This window comes from Entelurus aequoreus, linkage group LG08 (assembly GCF_033978785.1).
Source record: "Entelurus aequoreus isolate RoL-2023_Sb linkage group LG08, RoL_Eaeq_v1.1, whole genome shotgun sequence".
Lineage (NCBI taxonomy): Eukaryota > Metazoa > Chordata > Actinopteri > Syngnathiformes > Syngnathidae > Entelurus > Entelurus aequoreus.
This window is the reverse complement of record NC_084738.1, coordinates 72092052-72103095: the sequence shown is the minus strand read 5'-3', so window position 1 is coordinate 72103095 and position 11044 is coordinate 72092052.

Sequence of the window (11044 nt, the reverse complement as noted above, 5' to 3'; positions counted from 1 at the left end):
ACACACTGATGTGGCTTGATGCAGTACAGCCTGAGGGATGGAAGGTCACGGGCTTAGCTGCTTACCTGCAGTGTTGTCACATATTGTCATGTTGTCACACGTTATGTTGTCATGTTGTCACACGTTGTGATGTTGTCATGTTGTCACATATTGTCATGTTGTCCAGTGTTGTATGACCCCAAACAAGCAGACAGCTTCCACAGTGGAAGATGGAAGACCACCACTGTGGAAGATGGAAGACCACCACTGTGGAAGATGGAAGACCACCTCAATGGAAGATGGAAGACCACCTCAATGGAAGATGGAAGACCACCACAGTGGAAGATGGAAGACCACCACAGTGGAAGATGGAAGACCACCTCAATGGAAGATGGAAGACCACCACAGTGGAAGATGGAAGACCACCTCAATGGAAGATGGAAGACCACCACAGTGGAAGATGGAAGACCACCTCAATGGAAGATGGAAGACCACCACAGTGGAAGATGGAAGACCACCACAGTGGAAGATGGAAGACCACCTCAATGGAAGATGGAAGACCACCACAGTGGAAGATGGAAGACCACCTCAATGGAAGATGGAAGACCACCACAGTGGAAGATGGAAGACCACCTCAATGGAAGATGGAAGACCACCACAGTGGAAGATGGAAGACCACCTCAATGGAAGATGGAAAACCACCACAGTGGAAGATGGAAGACCACCACAGTGGAAGATGGAAGACCACCTCAATGGAAGATGGAAGACCACCACTGTGGAAGATGGAAGACCACCTCAATGGAAGATGGAAGACCACCTCAATGGAAGATGGAAGACTACCACAGTGGAAGATGGAAGACCACCACAGTGGAAGATGGAAGACCACCTCAGTGGAAGATGGAAGACCACCACAGTGGAAGATGGAAGACCACCTCAATGGAAGATGGAAGACCACCACAGTGGAAGATGGAAGACCACCTCAATGGAAGATGGAAGACCACCACAGTGGAAGATGGAAGACCACCACAGTGGAAGATGGAAGACCACCTCAATGGAAGATGGAAGACCACCACAGTGGAAGATGGAAGACCACCTCAATGGAAGATGGAAAACCACCACAGTGGAAGATGGAAGACCACCACAGTGGAAGATGGAAGACCACCTTAATGGAAGATGGAAGACCACCTCAATGGAAGATGGAAGACCACCACAGTGGAAGATGGAAGACCACCTCAATGGAAGATGGAAGACCACCTCAATGGAAGATGGAAGACCACCACAATGGAAGATGGAAGACCACCACAGTGGAAGATGGAAGACCACCACTGTGGAAGATGGAAGACCACCTCAATGGAAGATGGAAGACTACCACAGTGGAAGATGGAAGACCACCTCAATGGAAGATGGAAGACCACCACTGTGGAAGATGGAAGACCACCTCAATGGAAGATGGAAGACTACCACAGTGGAAGATGGAAGACCACCTCAATGGAAGATGGAAGACTACCACAGTGGAAGATGGAAGACCACCACAGTGGAAGATGGAAGACCACCTCAGTGGAAGATGGAAGACCACCACAGTGGAAGATGGAAGGCCACCTCAATGGAAGATGGAAGACCACCACAGTGGAAGATGGAAGACCACCTCAATGGAAGATGGAAGACCACCACAGTGGAAGATGGAAGACCACCTCAATGGAAGATGGAAGACCACCACAGTGGAAGATGGAAGACCACCTCAATGGAAGATGGAAAACCACCACAGTGGAAGATGGAAGACCACCACAGTGGAAGATGGAAGACCACCTTAATGGAAGATGGAAGACCACCTCAATGGAAGATGGAAGACCACCACAGTGGAAGATGGAAGACCACCTCAATGGAAGATGGAAGACCACCTCAATGGAAGATGGAAGACCACCACAATGGAAGATGGAAGACCACCACAGTGGAAGATGGAAGACCACCACTGTGGAAGATGGAAGACCACCTCAATGGAAGATGGAAGACTACCACAGTGGAAGATGGAAGACCACCTCAATGGAAGATGGAAGACCACCTCAGTGGAAGATGGAAGACCACCTCAGTGGAAGATGGAAGACCACCTCAATGGAAGATGGAAGACCACCTCAATGGAAGATGGAAGACCACCTCAATGGAAGATGGAAGACCACCTCAATGGAAGATGGAAGACCACCTCAATGGAAGATGGAAGACCACCACAGTGGAAGATGGAAGACCACCACAGTGGAAGATGGAAGACCACCTCAATGGAAGATGGAAGACCACCTCAATGGAAGATGGAAGACCACCTCAGTGGAAGATGGAAGACCACCACAGTGGAAGATGGAAGGCCACCTCAATGGAAGATGGAAGACCACCACAGTGGAAGATGGAAGACCACCTCAATGGAAGATGGAAGACCACCACAGTGGAAGATGGAAGACCACCTCAATGGAAGATGGAAGACCACCACAGTGGAAGATGGAAGACCACCTCAATGGAAGATGGAAAACCACCACAGTGGAAGATGGAAGACCACCACAGTGGAAGATGGAAGACCACCTTAATGGAAGATGGAAGACCACCTCAATGGAAGATGGAAGACCACCACAGTGGAAGATGGAAGACCACCTCAATGGAAGATGGAAGACCACCTCAATGGAAGATGGAAGACCACCACAGTGGAAGATGGAAGACCACCTCAATGGAAGATGGAAAACCACCACAGTGGAAGATGGAAGACCACCACAGTGGAAGATGGAAGACCACCTCAATAGAAGATGGAAGACCACCACAGTGGAAGATGGAAGACCACCTCAATGGAAGATGGAAGACCACCTCAATGGAAGATGGAAGACCACCACAGTGGAAGATGGAAGACCACCTCAATGGAAGATGGAAGACCACCTCAATGGAAGATGGAAGACCACCTCAATGGAAGATGGAAGACCACCACAGTGGAAGATGGAAGACCACCTCAATGGAAGATGGAAGACCACCACAGTGGAAGATGGAAGACCACCTCAATGGAAGATGGAAGACCACCACAGTGGAAGATGGAAGACCACCACTGTGGAAGATGGAAGACCACCACAGTGGAAGATGGAAGACCACCTCAATGGAAGATGGAAGACCACCTCAATGGAAGATGGAAGACCACCTCAATGGAAGATGGAAGACCACCACAGTGGAAGATGGAAGACCACCTCAATGGAAGATGGAAGACCACCTCAATGGAAGATGGAAGACCACCTCAATGGAAGATGGAAGACCACCTCAATGGAAGATGGAAGACCACCACAGTGGAAGATGGAAGACCACCACAGTGGAAGATGGAAGACCACCTCAATGGAAGATGGAAGACCACCACAGTGGAAGATGGAAGACCACCTCAATGGAAGATGGAAGACCACCACAGTGGAAGATGGAAGACCACCACAGTGGAAGATGGAAGACCACTTCAATGGAAGATGGAAGACCACTTCAATGGAAGATGGAAGACCACCACAGTGGAAGATGGAAGACCACCTCAATGGAAGATGGAAGACTACCACAGTGGAAGATGGAAGACTACCACAGTGGAAGATAGAAGGCCACCTCAATGGAAGATGGAAGACCACCACAATGGAAGATGGAAGACCACCACTGTGGAAGATGGAAGACCACCTCAATGGAAGATGGAAGACTACCACAGTGGAAGATGGAAGACCACCTCAATGGAAGATGGAAGACCACCTCAATGGAAGATGGAAGACCACCTCAATGGAAGATGGAAGACCACCACAGTGGAAGATGGAAGACCACCACAGTGGAAGATGGAAGACCACCACAGTGGAAGATGGAAGACCACCTCAATGGAAGATGGAAGACCACCACAGTGGAAGATGGAAGACCACCACAGTGGAAGATGGAAGACCACCACAATGGAAGATGGAAGACCACCACAGTGGAAGATGGAAGACCACCACTGTGGAAGATGGAAGACCACCTCAATGGAAGATGGAAGACTACCACAGTGGAAGATGGAAGACCACCTCAATGGAAGATGGAAGACCACCACAGTGGAAGATGGAAGACCACCACAGTGGAAGATGGAAGACCACCTCAATGGAAGATGGAAGACTACCACAGTGGAAGATGGAAGACCACCTCAATGGAAGATGGAAGACCACCTCAATGGAAGATGGAAGACTACCACAGTGGAAGATGGAAGACCACCTCAATGGAAGATGGAAGACCACCACGGTGGAAGATGGAAGACCACCACAGTGGAAGATGGAAGACCACCACAGTGGAAGATGGAAGACCACCTCAATGGAAGATGGAAGACCACCACAGTGGAAGATGGAAGACCACCACAGTGGAAGATGGAAGGCCACCTCAATGGAAGATGGAAGACCACCACAATGGAAGATGGAAGACCACCACAGTGGAAGATGGAAGACCACCACTGTGGAAGATGGAAGACCACCTCAATGGAAGATGGAAGACTACCACAGTGGAAGATGGAAGACCACCTCAATGGAAGATGGAAGACCACCTCAATGGAAGATGGAAGACCACCTCAATGGAAGATGGAAGACCACCACAGTGGAAGATGGAAGACCACCACAGTGGAAGATGGAAGACCACCACAGTGGAAGATGGAAGACCACCTCAATGGAAGATGGAAGACCACCACAGTGGAAGATGGAAGACCACCACAGTGGAAGATGGAAGACCACCTTAATGGAAGATGGAAGACCACCTCAATGGAAGATGGAAGACCACCTCAAACCTGACCTTGCATTTGCATAACTCAATGGCCCCTCCCTCACCCCACCGCACTATTCTGAAAGCCTTTCCCAGGTCCCAGCACTGACCACTCTGACAACCCAATTCAAGCCATATCTACCAAGCCAGTGAAGAGGTGCAAGGCTAGATGGAAGCAGTTCACAAACCTGGTGGACTCAGGGATAGACAACCTTCCTCCTCCAACCCCGACCTTGCCTACTCAGCCTTCTGCAAACTCACCATCAAAGAAGGCCATCCCTCAAGGGCTTGTGCCGTCGGTACATCCCCAACTGGGACCAGGACTGTGACACACACTACAATGCATGGTACATACCCAACTGGGACCAGGACTGTGACACACACTACAATGCATGGTACATCCCCAACTGGGACCAGGACTGTGACACACACTACAATGCATGGTACATACCCAACTGGGACCAGGACTGGGACACACACTACAATGCATGGTACATCCCCAACTGGGACCAGGACTGTGACACACACTACAATGCATGGTACATCCCCAACTGGGACCAGGACTGGGACACACACTACAATGCATAGTACATCCCCAACTGGGACCAGGACTGTGACACACTACAATGCATGGTACATCCCCAACTGGGACCAGGACTGTGACACACACTACAATGCATGGTACATCCCCAACCGGGACCAGGACTGTGACACACACTACAATGCATGGTACATCCCCAACTGGGACCAGGACTGTGACACACACTACAATGCATGGTACATCCCCAACTGAGACCAGGACTGTGACACGCACTACAATGCATGGTACATCCCCAACTGAGACCAGGACTGTGACACGCACTACAATGCATGGTACATCCCCAACTGGGACCAGGACTGGGACACACACTACAATGCATGGTACATCCCCAACTGTGACCAGGACTGTGACACACACTACAATGCATGGTACATCCCCAACTGGGACCAGGACTGTGACACACACTACAATGCATGGTACATCCCCAACTGGGACCAGGACTGTGACACACTACAATGCATGGTACATCCCCAACTGGGACCAGGACTGTGACACACTACAATGCATGGTACATCCCCAACTGGGACCAGGACTGTGACACACACTACAATGCATGGTACATCCCCAACTGGGACCAGGACTGTGACACACACTACAATGCTTGGTACATCCCTAACTGGCACCAGGACTGGGACACACACTACAATGCATGGTACATCCCTAACTGTGACCAGGACTGTGACACACACTACAATGCATGGTACATCCCCAACTGGGACCAGGACTGGGACACACACTACAATGCATGGTACATCCCCAACTGGGACCAGGACTGTTACACACACTACAATGCATGGTACATCCCCAACTGGGTGTAGAGAGCGATGGAGGCATCGACTTCACCCTCTCTAGCACAATGGCCTGGAAGACCTGGCGAAGGGCAACAATCACTGCCCTACCCAAACCCAACAAACCAACGGACAACCCCAACTTTAGGTATACACACAAAATATGTCGTTGCTTGGTTCTTAAGATTGTAATGTTAGCATTCTAGTGTTAGCAATGCTAGTGTTTTCAACTAAATCTGAGGCCTTTATTTTGTTACGTGATGCTATCTTGTTTCATCTTAATTGTCAACATCAATCAATCAATCAATCAATGTTTATTTATATAGCCCTAAATCACAAGTGTCTCAAAGGGCTGTACAAGCCACAACGACATCCTCGGTACAGAGCCCACATACGGGCAAGGAAAAACTCACCCCAGTGGGACGTCGGTGAATGACTATGAGAAACCTTGGAGAGGACCGCATATGTGGGTAACCCCCCCCCTCTAGGGGAGACCGAAAGCAACGGATGTCGAGTGGGTCTGACATAACATTGTGAAAGTCCAGTCCACAGTGGATCCAACACATCAGCGGGAGTCCAGTCCACAGCGGGGCCAACAGGAAACCATCCCGAGCGGAGACGGGTCAGCAGCGCAGAGATGTCCCCAACCGATGCACAGGCTAGTGGTCCACCCGGGGTCCCGACTCTGGACAGCCAGCACTTCATCCATGGCCACCGGACCTATGCAACTCCCCCTCGCAAGGGACAGGGGAGAAGAGGAGAGAAGAAAAGAAACGGCAGATCAACTGGTCTAAAAAAGGGGGGGTCTATTTAAAGGCTAGATTATACAAATGAGTTTTAAGATGGGACTTAAATGCTTCTACTGAGGTAGCATCTCTAACTGTTACCGGGAGGGCATTCCAGAGTACTGGAGCCCGAATAGAAAACGCTCTATAGCCCGCAGACTTTTTTTTGGCTCTGGGAATCACTAATAAGCCGGAGTTCTTTGAAGGCAGATTTCTTGCCGGGACATATGGTACAATACAATCGGCGAGATAGGCTGGAGCTAAACCGTGTAATATTTTATACGTAAGTAGTAAAACCTTAAAGTCGCATCTTAAGTGCACAGGAAGCCAGTGCAAGTGAGCCAGTATAGGTATATATGTAAGTATATATGTATATAAAGGTATATACAGTATAGGCGTAATATGATCAAACTTTCTTGTTTTTGTCAAAAGCCTTGCAGCCACATTTTGTACCAACTGTAATCTTTTAATGCTAGACATAGGGAGGCCCGAAAATAATACGTTACAGTAATCGAGACGAGACGTAACGAACGCATGAATAATGATCTCAGCGTCGCTAGTGGACAAGATGGAACGAATTTTAGCGATATTACGGAGATGAAAGAAGGCCGTTTTAGTAACACTCTTAATGTGTGACTCAAACGAGAGAGTTGGGTGGAAGATAATACCCAGATTCTTTACCGAGTCTCCTTGTTTAATTGTTTGGTTGTCAAATGTTAAGGTGGTATTATTAAATAGATGTTGGTGTCTAGCAGGACCGATAATCAGCATTTCCGTTTTCTTAGCGTTGAGTTGCAAAAAGTTAGCGGACATCCATTGTTTAATTTCATTAAGACACGCCTCCAGCTGACTACAGTCCGGCGTGTTGGTCAGCTTTAGGGGCATGTAGAGTTGAGTGTCATCAGCATAACAGTGAAAGCTAACACCGTACTTGCGTATGATGTCACCCAGCGGCAGCATGTAAATACTAAAGAGTGCAGGGCCAAGAACCGAACCCTGGGGAACTCCGCACGTTACCTTGACATAGTCCGAGGTCACATTGTTATGGGAGACGCACTGCATCCTGTCAGTAAGATAAGAGTTAAACCAAGACAAGGCTAAGTCTGACATACCAATACGTGTTTTGATACGCTCTAATAAAATATTATGATCGACGGTATCGAAAGCGGCGCTAAGATCAAGAAGCAGCAACATAGATGACGCATCAGAATCCATCGTTAGCAATAGATCATTAGTCATTTTTGCGAGGGCTGTCTCCGTAGAGTGATTTGCCCTGAAACCGGATTGAAAAGGTTCACAGAGATTGTTAGTCACTAAGTGTTCATTTAGCTGCTGTGCAACAGTTTTTTCGAGAATTTTGGAAATAAACGGAAGGTGGGAGACCGGTCGGTAGTTTACCATGAGGTCAGGATCGAGGTTAGGTCTTTTGAGCAGAGGATGAATAACCGCTTTTTTGAATGCTAGGGGAACAGTGCCGGAGGAAAGTGATAAGTTTATAATATTTAACACTGATGGACCTAATAATACAAACAGTTCCTTGATAAGTTTCCCAGGAAGTGGGTCAAGTAAACATGTTGTTTGTTTTATCCCACTTACACGCTGTAATAATTCCTCTAATGTTATTTCATCAAAAATAGAGAGACTATTTTGGAGGGCAGTGTCCGTCGTATATACAGTCGTATTTGTGTTAATAGAACCCAGTTGTAGCTGGGATGCGTTGTCTTTAATCTCCTTTCTAATGAGTTCAATTTTCTTATTAAAGAAATTCATAAAATCATCTGCCGAGTGGGTGGAGCTACTGGGAGGAGTCCCTTGTTGGGTTAGCGATGCTACTGTACTAAACAGAAATTTAGGATCGTTTTTGTTGAGGCGGATGAGATTTGAGTAGTATTTAGTTTTAGCTAAGGTAAGCATGCGTTTATAAGTTATTAAACTATCACTCCATGCTTGATGGAAAACCTCAAGTTTAGTCGCGCGCCATTTGCGTTCCAGTTTTCTACATGATAATTTATGAGCTCTAATTTCTTCTGTAAACCATGGGGTGCGCCTTTTAGGGGCCCTTTTTTGCTTTAGCGGTGCTATACTATCAATAATTTCGCGCAAGGCATCGTCAAAGTTGTTAGTGAGTTTATCAATAGAGCCGACATAATTTGGGAATGGTGCTATTACCGAAGGCAGTAGGTCAGCATGATACCTCGTTAGCCTTTTAGCCATTTTTGTACGTGTCCACTTCAAACTCGGAATTTGTAACTTGTCGTTCTCTCGTTAGCATACTGTCATGTTAAGCTAAAACGTTAGCATTTCCGCTTTTTAGCTAATTCTACAGGGATATTTGTTCTTTGACGCTATTTCATTAGCATGCTAACTGTTAACATGCCAACATACTGACATGAAAGTGCTTTTACAAGAGTCACTCCAAGCATTCCTCCTATTATTTGATTGGCTTTCTTTGAAGTGGAAGCAGAAACGTCTCGTCTTCCCACAAAGTCCACGTACAACGTCCAGAAAGTCTGGCCTAAGACCAAGCATGTGCCAACAATGTGGCCTGCATGTGACCGTGATGAAAGAATCCAGGAGGTTCCAAATGCAGATTGTTAGTGACGTTGTGTTTGTTTAGTGAGATGAGAATCAAACACAAAAACTGGCAGCTCTTCAGTCCGCTTCACGTCCTCATCCTGAAACGTCATGATCCTCGGTACACATGATAGTGATGAAACATCATGATCCTCGGTCCACATGATAATGATGAAAATGTCTCTTGCACTTCCAACAACATGGCTTGACCTCATGGGATGCTAACAACACTGGATGCTAACACCATTAGCTGATGGTTGAACAACTTACACCCGGGGTTTCAGAACACGGAAGACCAATGCTAACTTGAAATAATAATAATTATAAACATGATTAATATTGCTACTAGGGATAATTTCAACAAAAACTCCTCAAAACAGCCCACTACCTATAATATGGGCTTTTTAAACATAAGATCATTGTCTCCCAAAACGTTATTAGTTAATGAGGTCATTAGAGACAACAATCTTAACGTCATTGGTCTTGCCGAGACCTGGCTCAAACCAGACGATTTTTTTGCGCTGAATGAGGTATCTCCTCCTAACTATACGAATGCACATATTGCCCGTCCCCTTAAAAGGGGTGGGGGGGGGTCGCACTAATATACAATGAAAACTTTAACCTTACCCCTAACCTAAATAATAAATATAAATCGTTTGAGGTGCTTACTATGAGGTCTGTCACACCGCTACCTCTCTACCTGGCTGTTATCTACCGCCCCCCAGGGCCCTATTCGGACTATATCAGTGAATTCTCAGAGTTCGTTGCTGATCTAGTGACGCACGCCGACAATATAATCATAATGGGGGACTTTAATATCCATATGAATACCCCATCAGACCCTCCGTGCGTGGCGCTCCAGACCATAATTGATAGCTGTGGTCTTACACAAATAGTAAATGAACCCACGCATCGCTAGGGTAATACGATAGATCTAGTGCTTGTCAGGGGCGTCACCACTTCCAAAGTTATGATACTCCTGTATACTAAAGTAATGTCTGATCAGTACCTTATAAAATTCGAAGTTCTGACTCATTGTCAACAAGCTAATAATAATAATAACTGCTATAGCAGCCGCAACATTAATGCTGCCACTATGACGACTCTTGCTGACCTACTGCCTTCGGTAATGGTGCCATTCCCATATTATGTGGGCTCTATTGATAACCTCACTAACAACTTTAACGACGCCCTGCGTGGAACCATTGATAGTATAGCACCGCTAACGCAAAAAAGGGCCCCTAAAAGGCGCACCCCATGGTTTACAGAAGAAATTAGAGCTCATAAATGATCATGTAGAAAGCTGGAACGCAAATGGCGTGCGACTAAACTTGAGGTTTTCCATCAAGCATGGAGTGATAGTTGAATAACTTATAAACGCATGCTTACCTTAGCTAAAGCTAAATATTTCTCAAATCTCATCCGCCTCAACAAAAACGATCCTAAATTTTTGTTTAGTACAGTAGCATCGCTAACCCAACAAGGGACTCCTCCCAGTAGCTCCACCCACTCGGCAGATGACTTTATGAATTTCTTTAATAAGACAATTGAAGTCATTAGAA